We start from the raw sequence: 15,128 nt of genomic DNA, 5'->3' as shown, positions 1-15,128 counted from the left end.
TGCCAGAAGCTGCTCAGGTGATCAAGAACCTAGGGAAAAACCAAACACTTCTATTCTGCTAAAGTATCATAGCAATAAAATAACTCCTAACAACATTCTGCTGTACTCATAGATTACATATATTCATGATACAGAAACATATTGCAAAAGAAAAAAAATTTATCAATCTTGACCTTAAACAGTTCCTATTGTGGAAAAGGGGATAAGCAATTAATTATAGCTGTATATATTATATATTGCTTATTTATATATTATATATGTAGTGCTATACATACATATAAATAAAATGGTCTGGAATTTAGTAATAAGTAAAGTATTTGAACATGTTTGAAAGAAGGCTGGGTAGTTTGGGCATGTGATAAGGTTTTTATTTGCAGCTCCTTAATAATAAAATTTAAAATAAAAAAATAATATGATAAAAACCAAAAATGTATATATAGGTGATTTCATACCTTCAAAACAAACCAGTTATGTCAAAGTATTATTTTATTTCACCTTAAAATATTTTATTACAACTATGGACAACCTGTGTTCTTCAAATATAATGAGGACATGCTGTGGATATCACTTTATGTAAATAAACTCTGATTGGCCAGTAGCCAGACAGGAAGTGTAGGCAGAACTAACAGAGAGGAGAATTGAGAAAGGAGGAAGGAAGGGAGACTGGCTGGAGCCACCACCAAGACAAGGAAGATGTAAAGTACCGGTAAGCCACGAGCCACGTGGCAAAGTAAAGATTAATAGAAATGGGCTGAATATAAGAGTGAGAGCTAGACAATGATAGGCCTGAGCTAATGGCCAAGCAGTTTAAACAATGTAAGAGTCTGTGTGTTTATTTTATAAGTGGGCTCCCGGACTGGTGGGACTTGGCGGTGGGAGCTGGAGAGAAATTCTCCAGCTACAAGGACAGTTTCAATTTATGCAAAAATGATTGAGTACAGAGCATCCAAGGCAATGCAGACTATTGGCATTTCTCTTGGTTTCCCACAATAACCACAAAGTAAAATCCTATTGCTAAAGACACCACTCACTTTGGATACAGGATATTGAGAAATCATCCTTGACTCACTGGGAAACCCTCTCCATTATGGCTAGCTTAAATAGTTCCAGAAGTTGCTATTCAGGTTTATGGGGAAGAAAATAGATCAATGATCTCATGCAGTGATGGATCCTGCGTACTATAATAACTAAGATGTACTCATTGGTACAGTAGTGTTATAGCAGTTATTTCAGTAATCATCTTCTTTCCAATTGGATATGAGGCTTGCTAAATGTCTGCCAAACATAAATATGGATTTCATGCCTGACACCTGGTCAAAAGACCATAACTGGGAAAACCATAAGCCCTAATGAGGAACCTTCTGATGTTGTTTGCAATTACTAATAAACTAACTTCTAAATGTTTATATTTATGCCTATAGGTTTATGTTGCTCTCAATTTTGGTCAGAGAAGTTTCTTTTTTCAGTGATTATTATAGAGATCAATAACTGGTCAATATGCGATATACACATAACTGTGAGTGTTGAAATATGGATTGATCATCTCTATCAATCTCCCTCATCCAAGGCTCAGGGAGCTTTGTGGAAAATAGGTGGAAAGAATGTAAAAAGCTGGGATGTGGAGAAGAGACCCGTGAAATGATGACTGCTAGACATAACACAGCTGAGGTTCATATCTACTCACCGTGATGGCCTGAACAAGACCAAGGCAGTCAAAATTCCAGCATTGATAGAAGAATATCCCCTCAAGACCCAGCCATGAAGAAAGGGCTTTTGGTATTGATAGCTACTGAGTCACTCTTCTTTGGAAACTTAGCATATGATAGGTTGCCCATGCCCCAGTATAAGGCTCTATCTCCACATGCATATGGACAAAATTAATTGGACTCAGGCATTATTGATAATGTAAAATGAAGAAATGAAGTTGAGAAGTACATGTAATCGAGGACACTAGGAGAAGATGAAAGGACATAGTGGTGGGGGACTGTGATCAAAATATATTTTTAAATGTTTAATGATTTCAAAGAATACATTTTTAAAAATTATAAAATATGTGAGTGGTTGAAGCTTTGCCCATTCACTTCAGCATGTCTATTGTTGTCCTTGTCACGCTCATGTTTAGGTAGACATGTTGGTGACACTCTATGGGTGTAAATTTTCATATTACTGAGTCACAATCTCACAGCAAATTCCCTGATCCTATGGCTCTTAAAATCTTTCCACCTCCTCTTCTGAAATATCCCCTGAACCTTACTTAGATGATGGAGTATTTTGTAGATGTATCTTTTGTGATGGGCTCCACAACTCTGCATCTTGATTGACTATGTATTTCTGTAATGGTCTCCATATATTGCAAATAAATGTTTCCTTGTAAGGACTTCACTTACCTACAAAAAGAACTAGAAGCAACTAAGCAATGTTGAGAGCAGTAGAATGGTCTTCCCCGGGGAAGAACACACTAATTGGCTATCAAATACCAAATGGTCAACTCTGAAAACATACATGCAAATAACATTATACAGACTGAGCAAGTTGTATTTATATATTTAGGAAAATATATGTATACACATATAGATATATGCATGTAACAATACTTTGTTAAAAGAAAACAGGCCATGAATTTGAAAGAGAACAAGGTGGGGCGGGGGGGGGGGGGGATAGTACATAGATGAGTTCTAAGAAAGAAAATGGAAGGGATAAATGTTGTAATTATATTATAATCAAAAACTAAAACAATTTTTAAAATACCTGGGTTTGAAAAGAAGACAAATTGAAGTTAAATGAACAATGAAAACTCACCAGTAGCAGTGTTGCCCGTAAGGATGAACTTCAATATGTTCAATGCCAACTTTAAATGTTGTACATAACAGGGTAGTTTGTGTACATGCCTATTTAGTAAGTAACCATGAATTACATTAATGAGAAAGAAGTGTCATGTACTTGGAAATAAACATTGAAATGTTAAATAAATTGAAAACAAGAAACAGACCTGTGCTATGTTCAAAACAACTGTTCTCAAAGTATGGGTCACAACCCCCTTGGGGGTCACATGTCAGATATCTTGCATATCAGATATTTATGTTACAACTCATAACAGTAGCAAAGTTAATGTTGTGAAGTATCAATGAAATCATTTTATGGTTGTCGCCATAACATGAGGAACTGTATTAAAGGGTCACAGCATTAGGAAGGTTAGAAACCACTGATTTAGCTGTTTTATTCAGCATAATAATGGATGTGGTTCAAATGCCTTTGTCTTCTACTGGAACCCTCCTGATATTAATTTTCCCATTTTTGGAAGGTGTGAGAATGAGTACCACAAAAGCCATGCAAATTTATTCTTAATGCAATTTAATAACAAATAAAGGCTTATTAAAAATTTATGGTGCAGGAATTGATGGAACTTTTCTTAATAAATGAACAAAAATTTGGAAAGATCAATCAATCTTTGGTTACAAAAACCTACATGCTGCCCATTTCTCTTTACTTTAATACACATTAAATAACATCACTTGTGTAACAGGATTAGACACAGTATTTTCCAAGTGTGGATTTAAACAGTCTTATTCTTGGTGGATTCAAAATCCATTTGCACCATATGGGTTCATTATTTTAATCCAAATTTGTCTTTTTCAAGTTTAAATAAATTGGCTTTGAAACATGAATTTAGAAAAGCAAAAAAGACTAATCAAAGACGATCCTAAGATTTCTCGCCCCTGGAGAAACATATGGATGTTATTTAAAAATCAATTCGGGTGTGGGAGAGGGTGGAGACAGGTTGAGATTTCTTACTTAAGTCAGGCCAGGCTTTTCAGTAGCACACACCCTGCCACGCTCAGCTCTGCATCGAATGGAGCCCACTCGAGCAATTTCACTAACTGTCAGCAAATACATGGAGCTTTGGAAAAGGCATTGGATAATTCCCAGGTCTAAGTTACTGGGAATACTTGAGAAGAGAAAAAAACAAACAGCAGCAAGAAAGACAGAATTGAGCCAAAAATCCAACAGGGAACTGCTGTAGTGAGAAATCCTATCAGTGACACCACTCAAGTCTCAGTCACACACTCGCCTCTGCTTACCAGTTACCACTATGATCTGTATGTTTTACTTCTTCTCAAAGTCCATATGCTGAAACTCCAGCTAATGGTACTATGAGATGAAAGAGAACTGGAGGAGTGATTAGGCCCTGAGGTCATAGTTTTCACGAATGATGCTTGAGCCTCTGGAAAAGAGAAGGCAGCTTCTTTACCTCTCTGATACAATGCGCACAATGAGAAGACATCTGTCTATGAAGAGGGCAGTATTTGCCAATGTTGCTGCATCATATTAACGTTGGCAGCTACAGCCTTCACAATTAAATAAACACATTTTTCTTTCTCTATGATTATAATACCCAGGGGTATCATTCAACTGTAATAGCCGAAAGAGACTCAAACATTAATGGTGGGTACTTAACACCACTCAGGAAGACGTTCTCCCTGCTCTTGGCATCGCTTGCTTTTGATTGGAGGTTCCTGATGAGTAGAGTAAGAGGGTAAACTTAATTACAGTCTGCTCTGTCTATATCTGAGAGAGGATATGAATGCCTCAATAGCCTCACAAAGAAAAATATTAACAATATTAATGTGTGACAGTCATAAAATTCCCCTAATTTCTTTGTCTCTTATGCTCTAATTTTGCTCAAGTTTGTGTTCTCTCAGATGTCCACACAGTGCATCCTCCCACAACATTTAAAGACATCTGTCTGTACATCACAACTTGAGTATTTCTGTATGTTATGTGATTCAGTTTATGTAAATTGATCAAAACGTTTTCAAGACAGCACTAGTTGGGACAGTTTTCTATAGATGAATTTCTAAACAGTTTTATTAAATAAGAAACACAGAGCCAAATACAGAGGTAATAGCCAAAGAGATCAGAGCAATAGCCATGATTAGCCTTAGCTTACCACCAGCAGTAGCTTCCCCAAAGAGAGCTTCTTCCCGTCTAACCTGTGTTTTTATTGCCTTCCTGTTCTGCCTTCTCATTGGCTCTAAGCCCAGCCACATCACTTCCTCGACATGCCTATCTATACAGACCTCAGGTCTCTATGGTTGGTACTGGGATTAAAGGCTTGTGTCACCATGCTTGACTGTGTCCTTGACCACACAGATACTCTGCCTGCCATGTGATTGGATTAAGGGCATGGGCTACCACTGCCTGACTTCTGTTTATGGCAGGCTATGACCTCTGATTTCCAGGCAAACTTTATTTATTAACATGCAAATAAAATACCACATTTCAGCACAAATAAAATATCATCACAATTTTCCTCTCTCTGAAACATAGTTTGGAAGTAGATACTGTGAAATGTATAGTGACTCCATTCTCATAATGAGACAGGGGTCTGTTTTTCCATTGTGATATCAAGGGTACCTCATAGACTAAGTGGCCGCAGAACCCCAACCATTCCTATTTCCAAACTATCAAACTGAAAAAAATAAAAAATGAAAGGGCCAGTGTGCTTCTTCCCTTTTAATGTATAGTAAACCATATACGAAACCTTTCCTTTAAAAGGACAAGCAGGGGTGAGAGGGCTGGCTTAGCATATCTGCTTGCTCTGCAATCATGAGGGCCAGACTTCTGATTACAGCACCTAAGTAACACTCAAGGTATCCTGGGTAAAAGTTCCACCCACAAGATACAGCAGCCACTTCTGTCTCCCATGTGTTTATAAGCAGTTGCGAGTACATGCACTTGCATGCACAAACACACACATACTCACATACACTCTCACATACACAGAAAGCACATGCATAAATAAATACAATAAGGCATATCACGAAGAAGAAACCTTCACCTGTATTTCCTCTATTCGTCATAGTCAAGTAACCCAGTTCCTCCTCGCTGCTGGTTAAAAATGTATAATCCAATTTGAATTATAATATTTCCAGGCTGAAAAATCGAAGTTTTGACACTAGCAAAGAAGGGGTGCGTGGCTAATGGAAAAGCAAGGTATAAAATACTGGTTCATCTTAATGCTATGCTGTCAGTATTCCATGTGTGCTGGATTTTTCTCACAAATAAAATTGGCTGAAGGGAGTGAGTACTACCTCATTATTACACAAACCTCTTCAGAAGCAGGACTCCCCTCTGCAGACTCATTCTTTTCCTACATTCTGAAATCCATACCTAAATTGTCCTGGGGAGTTTCTCTTCTATCAGTCTGAGCCACATATTTTGCTCTAATTGACCTTCAATTCCAGGGCTCAGTGTAGCTATTCCTGGTGTCAGAATATGTAAGTTATTGGAGTCTTACTTGGATAGATTTCATCCAACAAAACAGAAAAAGCTCAATAGAAGTTTCTGGATAGAGGAGGAAACAGCTTGATAACAGCATTATTACCTTTGTGCAATGGGCCAAATGTTCTAGGCACAAAGGTTATAGTAGGATCTGCTTCAGGTGGACACAACAGAAACTATCCTAATTGATTAAACAGAAAGGAATTTATAAAGTACATACAAAGTAGTTGGAGGAGGTGTAGGCATCAGACATCTTAGCCATTAAGAAATGTTTCCCAAGACACATCAGGGTATCTGAGCCCATATGGCAGCTGCTTTCTCTGCTGGAAGAAAGCCAGGGATACTGGTTAGTTTCTGTCAACTTGACATGGCCTAGGGTCCTATGGGAGGGAGGGAGCATGAATTGAGGAGATGTCTCTACTGGACTGCCCTTGTGCATGTCTGTGGGGCATTTTATTAATTAATGACTGATATGGGAAAGCCAAGCCCACTGTGGGCAGTGCCACCCCTGGGTAAGAGGTCCTGGTTGTACAAGAAAGCAAGCTGAGCAAGTCATGGAAAGTAAGCCAGTAAACAATGGTCCTCCATGGTGTCTGGAGGACCTGCTTCCATCTTCCTACCTGAGTTCTGACTTTCCTCATTTATGGACTATAACATGGAAGAATGAGCCATATTCTGTGCCTCTACTTACCTTTATGGAAAAAAGAATGCATAAAGATTTGGTGAGCAGACAAATACAAGCAGAGATTTCCTTCCCCCTGTTTTCTTACACATCAAGCCTGGATTCCCTTTAAAGAATTGTATGTCAACTAGGAATATTCTACACTGCAAATAGAGTCTTGTAGATTGGGACTCTAATGGCTTAAGCAAGCAGAGTATCTATTTTTCTGGACACAAAGATTGTTTCAAACATGGCCATGTGATCAAATGTATGGAAGAAGTGTTTCCCAGGTTTACAGGCAATGAATTTTACCTCTCTTCTGTGGGAAGTATTGTTAGCCACTTCATGCATACTCCATTTTTCCTGATCCATAAATGAAGTGATTTTTTTTTCATTCTGGGATCCTTGACTTTCAATTCAAAAGAGACATCTGAATAGAAGCAGTGATTTCTACTTAAATCCTTGTAGAAACTCACTCAAATTATTTTTCTGGGCTTGTCTATAATTGTATTTATCAAATATCCATGCTCATATAGCATTTAAATTACTTTTATAAAGGAAAATTCTACCACATATGCCCTCAGAAAGGAAAAGGTGAAGTGTAACTGTGGGGGAAAAAATCTTTTCAAATATTTTCACACTGTGAGCCTATTATGAGTGCAAGATTAAAGATACAGCATAAATGTGTGTATTTAAATGACTACAAATAACTATTTAACTAGATATGCTGAGAGAACCTCACTAGTCCCTAAATGATCAAAGGCTATTGCTGCAGGCAAGGTCCAAAACCACCTGCTTACATAAAGAACCTCAGATGACAGGACAGATTTGATACACATATACTGCTACCTCTTGAAACAATGGTTTAAAAAAAATCTACTCAACACCGACAGAAGGCAAACAGATTGAGAGTGAAGTCTGCACTTCTACCAACTCATCCTTTGGCTTTCTATAGAAATGTGATAATTCCTTAGACTCTCACAGATTCTTTGCTCTGACATTGTTATCTGCAGAAAGAACAAAATTCAAGTTGCTGGAAATTAAATGATCACTCACAAAGCAAAACCCCAAGAGTATTGTCCCCTCCTCATTCACAAAGCCACTGGACTAAAATGCTCTTCGTCCTTCACCAAGCATAGCTGTGAGCCTGAGACCTACAAACACATTCAGAAAACATGTGAGTTTGCTACATTACCATTGGCTTCATTGCTTTTCCACTCCCCAAAATGAAATCAGATGGGTTATTTTATTTCTCATGTTTACCCAAAATTCTACCTATTTATGAAAAGCCAGCACAAAATAGTTATACTGTTTTTACATTTTTTTTCTCAGTCACCTCATGTCCTATTTTGCTTTGTGTTGCTGTGGTGAGCACCATGAACAAAAGTGACTCAAAGGATGAAAGTATTTATTTCATCTTACACTTTCCAGAAACAGTCCATCACTGGGGGAAGTCAGTACAGGAACTCAAAGCAGGAACCTATAGGTAGGTACTGAAGCAGAAACCACAAAGGAAAGCTGCTTACTGAGTTGCTACCATGATTCAGCTACTGTGGTGATATTTTATTGGTGCTTTAATGAAGCTTGCCTGGAGATCAGGGGGGAAAGTCCAGCCATTTTAAGTAAACAAAATGTCAGGCAGCACACGCCCTTAATCCGATCACTTATCAGGCAGGGTCTCAGTGTGTTCAAGGCCATGCTAGGGAACAGAGCCAAGCATAGTGACACCCACCTTTAATCCCAGTACCAACCATAGAGACCTGGATTTCTGTCCAGACAGACAGACAGTGACAAGGAAGTGAGGTAGCTGGGCTAATGAGAGGGCAGAACAGCAAGGCAATAAAGGCATGGGTAAGACAGGAAGTGGTGGCATTTGAAAGCTGCAGAGTTGGTGAGGTAAGGTGGGCTGGTGGCTTTCCCTATTTCCCTGATCTTTCTAAGGCTTTCACCCCTATATTTGGCTCTGTGTTTTTTATTTAATAAGACCATTTAGAAATTCATCTACAAGCTGCCATTCTTATACAGTCCAGGTCTACCTGCCTTCAGGGATGGCATGACCCATAGACTTTGCTATCTAATATTCTGGTATTAAATACCTCTCAACTGAAAACTGCAGAACCAAGGAAGTGGCCTACTTATTCCTTGGGAATAAATTGTTTCTCCTTAAATTATAACCCATCTCTAGTTTTTAAATTAGACATATCAATTTGTTACTTACATTTAATACAGATAAAAAGAATAAAAATGATGCACATTGTTGGCAAAAATAAAGGTCAGTACTGTATGAAGATTGCATGATCTATGTATGATACATGTAAACTATGTAGCATATATCTTAGTTACCTAGATATACATGCCTGATACTAAGTTGTAATATATTTCTTTCTGGAGTGTGTTGGTAAGTTTCTGTCAACTTGACACAAACTAGAGTCACCTGGGAAGAGGGATTCTTAGCTGAAGAACTGACTCCATCAGATTGGCCTATGGGTGTGTCTCTGAGGCACTTTCTGAAAAGTCAGCTGATACAGTGAGGACACAGGGACTAACAATTCAATAAATTTCCCTGAATTTAGCAAATTATTCTCGTGTAGTTTTTTTCTTCCTGTAAAGCTCACAATAATATCACTTATTTCAGACTCCTTGTATTTACTTATCATCACTATGGTAGCCATGTCCCAGCATCCATGCCTGGCCATGAACCAGGTTGTGATCACTGGTCCTCCATCCAACACCTGAAGTAGGCAGATGATCTTATTGACTTGAAAGTCAAATATTAAAGTGGCAGTTCTTAATAAGAAGACACCTGAATACGTTAAACACTTCTCCAAATGGACACATCATGAACACTGTTTTTTTTAACCTTGCTTTGGAAATAAAGGAATTTATATTACGTTGTTGTAATTAAAACAATCCAGTATCAACTAATGCATGAACTACCATCTCAGAAATTAGTAAGAATAGCCTTTTTTAAAAGATTTTTCCAAAAAAAAAAAGATTTTTCCTTCACTTACTTTGTGTGTGTGTGTGTGTGTGTGTGTGTGTGTGTGTGTGTGTGTGAGAGAGAGAGAGAGAGAGAGAGAGAGAGAGAGAGAGAGAGAGAGAGAGAGAATGTGAAGATCAGAGGACAACTTGAAAAGTCTATTTTCTCCTTCCATCATGTGGGTCCTAAGGATTGCATTTAGATCACCAGATTGGATAGCAAAAGCTCTTACCAGTTAAGCCCCCTTGCCTGCCCAGAATAGCTTTATAATGAAAGAAAACATAAATTCTTCCCCTTCAAGAAATGAAGCACACTTTGATTGATAAATTTCCAACTATAGAATGCCATTCCTTGATGGGGGAGAATAATGCAGGTTTATACCCCTATTCCTTATCAACTCTGAGTCCACTTTTCTTATTTATCTCATGATTTCTTTTCCTATGAACTCTCTACCAATCCATGTCACTATCTCAAACTGCCACCCTTAATCCAAACTCCTTGTGTTCTTCAATAATGTTGAACACATTTAGACAAATAAGGTGACCAAAGGAAATGGAAATGTGAGGAAATACCATGAAATTGATAAAGCCTGTTGATAGCCCTAGCTGAGTATAAATCCAGATTAGGTATCTGTGTATCTAGGTGTCTGGTGGTAGGGAAACCTCCCCCCTCACTATCCCCCTCCCTTCTCTCTCTGATGCACACACAATATACACATCTGGCTATTACTAAATTTTATTTTTTCCTTAGAAAATATGTTGACCAGTGTTTTTTGTTTATACCAATGACTTCTTATTTTAGTTGATATAATTATGAGTGTGTGTGTGTGTGTGTGTGTGTGTGTGTGTGTGTGTATGTATGTGTGTGTTCCTAAATACATAAATACAGCTTGCTCAGTCCATATAATATTACCTGTGTATATATGATCTCAGGGCTGGCCAGCTTGGTATTAGATAATCAATTGGGTGGGGCTCTTCTTTGGAGAAGACCATTTCCCCTGCTCTCAGCATTCCCAGTTGCCCATAGTCCTTTGCCTAGGGTTGAGGCCACACAAGCTTCCCCGCCTCTCCAAGTTAGCATGTCCATTGGCACTGGCATTGTTCCTATTCTTCTTGTTCAGGATGTCCACATAGCCATGTTGATAAGACTTCATGGGTGTAGCATATCTGACACTTCTATGAGACACAATCTCACAGACAACTTTGTTTCTCTATTACAATCTTTCCATTCCTCTTCTGCTCTGATACCCAAGTCTTAGAAACAGGAAATATATATGTGTAAAATCTACGTTCTTCAGACATAGGGCCTAAAGGACTTACACTGGATCTGATCTGAAAGTCCCCTCCCTCAGGACTGGCTGACTTTCATGACACCAGAAGATACCATGCAAGCTTCCAAGGGAGGGAGGTAAACAATAGTCCTATCCATCTATAATGTTTGTGAACCACAATAATGACCAATGAGGCACCATAACCCTAAGAGTACAATAGTGGCACTCATACTTAGGTCGTAACCAACAGCTCTCTAATAAAACCTAAGGCCTTCTTACCAAGAGGGAAACTATATCTGGAATGGAAACCTAGCCAACTACCCAGGGCTGATGAAATCATGGATCTTGGAGGAGAACCTGCAGCTGCCACTTTACTAAACCAGCATAATTCCTTACTGCATTTTAAATATTTGTCCTTATACCCATGGGGAAACATGAAGAGATGACCAAACCAAACTAGTGGGAACTCATGAAAGTTGGATCAATGGCTGTGGAGCCTGCATGAGACTGGACTAGGCCCTCTGCCTGGCAAGACAATTGTGTAGCTTGATCTGCTTGGGGGTGGGCCCTGGCGGTAGGATCAAAATCCATTCCTGGTGCATGAGGGGGCTTTTTGGAGCCCACTACCTATGATGGGACACCTCATGTAGCCTTGAGGCAGGGGGAAGGGCTTGGACTTGCCTCTACTGGATGTGTGTCCCCATGGGAGGCCTTGCCTTCTTGTGGGGGAGAGTAGGGGGATGGGTTGGGGCAGGAAGCTGGAGGGGGATGGGAGGAAGGAAGAAGGGGATCTTTGAGTGGTGTGTAAAACGAATGAAAAAATTTTCTTAATAAAAAAACATACCCATAGGTATGTGTAGTTCTAACCAGCATTTCTTACTTTGATACTAAGGTGGTTTGTTACAGTGTTTTACAAATCTTTTGACATTAGTAATTTAGGGTTTGTGAATCTATTTTCACTGTACCTAACATTATTTAAGTAGTCAAAAGTTGGCAGAGTAGAAAGACTGAAAGTGTGGAGCAAGTAGAGATCTTAAATTCTTTCATCACACTTACAAGAAATGTTATGTAGTATGTGGAAAATTGCCAAATAGCAAAATATCTGTTCAAATGTAATTCTCCAAACATACCATGGACTAGTCAAGTCAGTTGTCAACAAAAACCAACATATGCTATAGCTTGATTAGTCTGGGAATAATTGTCTATTGAAGAAAAAAATGTGTGGTGGTTTCAGTAAGAATGCCCTCCATAAGATCACATATTTGAATATTTAGTCACTAGGGATTGGATCTGTTTGAAAGGACTGGAAGGATTAGGAGGTATAACCTTGTTTTAGGAAGTATATGGCCAAGGGTGGCTTTGAGTTTTCAAAAACATGCCAGGCCCAATCTCGCTCTCGCTCTCGCTCTGTCTTTGTGCTATTATGATCCACACCATAATGATCATGGACTAACTCTATAAAACTGTAAGCAAAACTGTTAAACGCTTTCCTTTATAAAATTTTTCCTGGTCATAGTATCTCTTCACAGCAATAGAACAATGACTAAGACAGAAAGTGACAATTGTTTTTCAAGGGTCTTCTTGCAAAAGCTTAAGGCAGTAAACAGGGCTTAGTTCAGATACTTTTCTCTGAACAAAATCAATTATAGACTTGATAACTGACTAAAACACTTTGAAATTCAACGTTCACATCCTCGAAGGCAGATATCTAAGGCAGTTAAATAATACTTTTTTAAACTACCTAGTAAATAATGCTAAATTGTTATTGTTTAAAATATGAAACAATCGCATCCAGCATTAAGATTTATAGAAAAGAGAATATTTTAAGTTAAATAACATGACGTTGCATTTAGTAGGCATTTCTTTTGGTGGGAATGGATGCATTGGATGGGGGGGAGGGGGTTACAGAAAGATTTCCTAAAGTTTTAACCTTCAGGAAATACAGAACAAGGATTAATTTACTGTCTGTTTAAATCTATATTAACAAGAAAACATTGCTTCTAACACTTGTAAATTTTTTCTTAAAATACAGTTGTATAAGCTTCTACTGCAATGAGAATAGAATGGAAGTGATGTGTTGATTTGCTAAGGACTGAAGGTTTTCATGATTCAGTGTCACCACTGCGGTGAGGTGAGTGCTCCCCACTCACCATGTTGAAACTATGATATGGGCCTGTAGCCGAGAAAACTGTGCACTTCAGAGATGATAAACCTTTGCCTGACTGTCCTAGACAAGGACATTCACAATCTTCAGACTCTTTTCTTGCATTAGAATCTAACCATGCATACCTGTGATTAATTTCATATAGAATGTTTCAAACATACAGAAGTCTTCATCAAGACTTAAGATGTTCATATTTTGGAATAATTTTTCAGGAAATAAAACATCACAGGTAAAATTAAGCAACTCTTCTCTCATCAAATGTAATTAAATGAAAGATGAGATACATTCTACTTAAACCATGTCTTCATACTTTAGTACATGTATAAGTAATAATAAATCACAGATAATGTTTTATGTACTTTAAAGTTACAAAAATTATATGTAGATTTTTTTCTGTGTCTGATAATATGCAGTTTTTAAAAGTGTGTTTCTGCCTGGGCTCAGTCAGAAAAGTGTTTGCTTTGTACTCATGAGGACCTGAGTTAGAGTCCCCAACACACATGTTAAAGAAAGAAACCAAGTTCTCTACTGTGCACCTGTAATCCTTGTACAAGAAGGTGGAAATCAGTAGAATGCTAGAGATTGATGGCCAGGCAACCAAGCCTAATTGTCGATCTCCAGGTCAGTGAGAAGCCTTGTCTCATAAATAATGGGAACCAAGAACTATGTTGCTGAGGAATGACACAAGACATTTTCCCCAGGTCTACACACACACACACACACACACACACACACACACACACACACACACACACGCACGCACACGCACACGCACACGCACATGCACATGCACACGCACACGAGTGTGCATACATAATACAGTCAAATATACCCACACATGCTTATAACATGTTTTTCGAATTATTGATGCATTCAGATTGTATCTACCATTTTAACTTCAGCTTTCTCTTTTCTATGATTTTTATATTGCTGATTTATCCTCTTTCCTGCCCTGTATTAGTCATATTTAATTTTCTTCTTTCCTTCTATTAATTTGGAAAATAAATCTGCTACTTCTCTTAAGTGGTGACACTGAAAATTTAAATATCTTTAATATGTTTACTAACCTCCCTTCCATATGTGTTCTCTCTCTTTTTAAAACCTTTGTATGCTTTTGTATGAGAGTACATTTTTACCTCCATGGAGGTATCAGGACACTTTCTATTGCTAAAGGTTTTACTTGTTAGATACTCACTGTTCTCTTAAATGACAGTGTTGTGGGGGTGAAGACAATGCTCACAGTGATATTCTCTCTGTATTTCTTTGTACTTTGACTACTAATTCTGGAGGAGAGAGGCGTGCATTTAATATAAAATTTTGGTTTTGTATGTGACTGTGGTGTACATGCACGTATGTGTATTTATGTGTGTACACATGCCTGTGGAGGCTGGAGGTTGGCATCCAGTGCCTTCCTTCATCACTCCACCCCCCCTATTCAGGCTGATTCTCTGACAAACCTGAGGTAATGTTCCTGTGTCTACCTCCCAGGCTGTTGGATTGCAAGAGGCTACCACAGCTGCCAGCTTCTTGTATGTGTGTCCTGGGAATCTGAAGTCTAGTCCTTATGATTGGGTTGCAAGTATTTTATCTGAGAAACCATCTCCTTAGTCAAGATGTTTTTTTTGGTTTTATATATATATATATATATATATATATATATGTGTGTGTGTGTGTGTGTGTGTGTGTGTGTGTGTGTATACATATATATGTGTGTATGTTATGTATATATGTATGTATAAATGTATATTTTTGTGTTTATATTATATATATA

The sequence above is a fragment of the Peromyscus californicus genome, unplaced genomic scaffold, assembly GCF_007827085.1.
Source record: "Peromyscus californicus insignis strain IS unplaced genomic scaffold, ASM782708v3 Scaffold_19__1_contigs__length_69161282, whole genome shotgun sequence".
Classification (NCBI taxonomy): domain Eukaryota; kingdom Metazoa; phylum Chordata; class Mammalia; order Rodentia; family Cricetidae; genus Peromyscus; species Peromyscus californicus.
Note: the sequence above shows the minus strand (reverse complement) of the source record.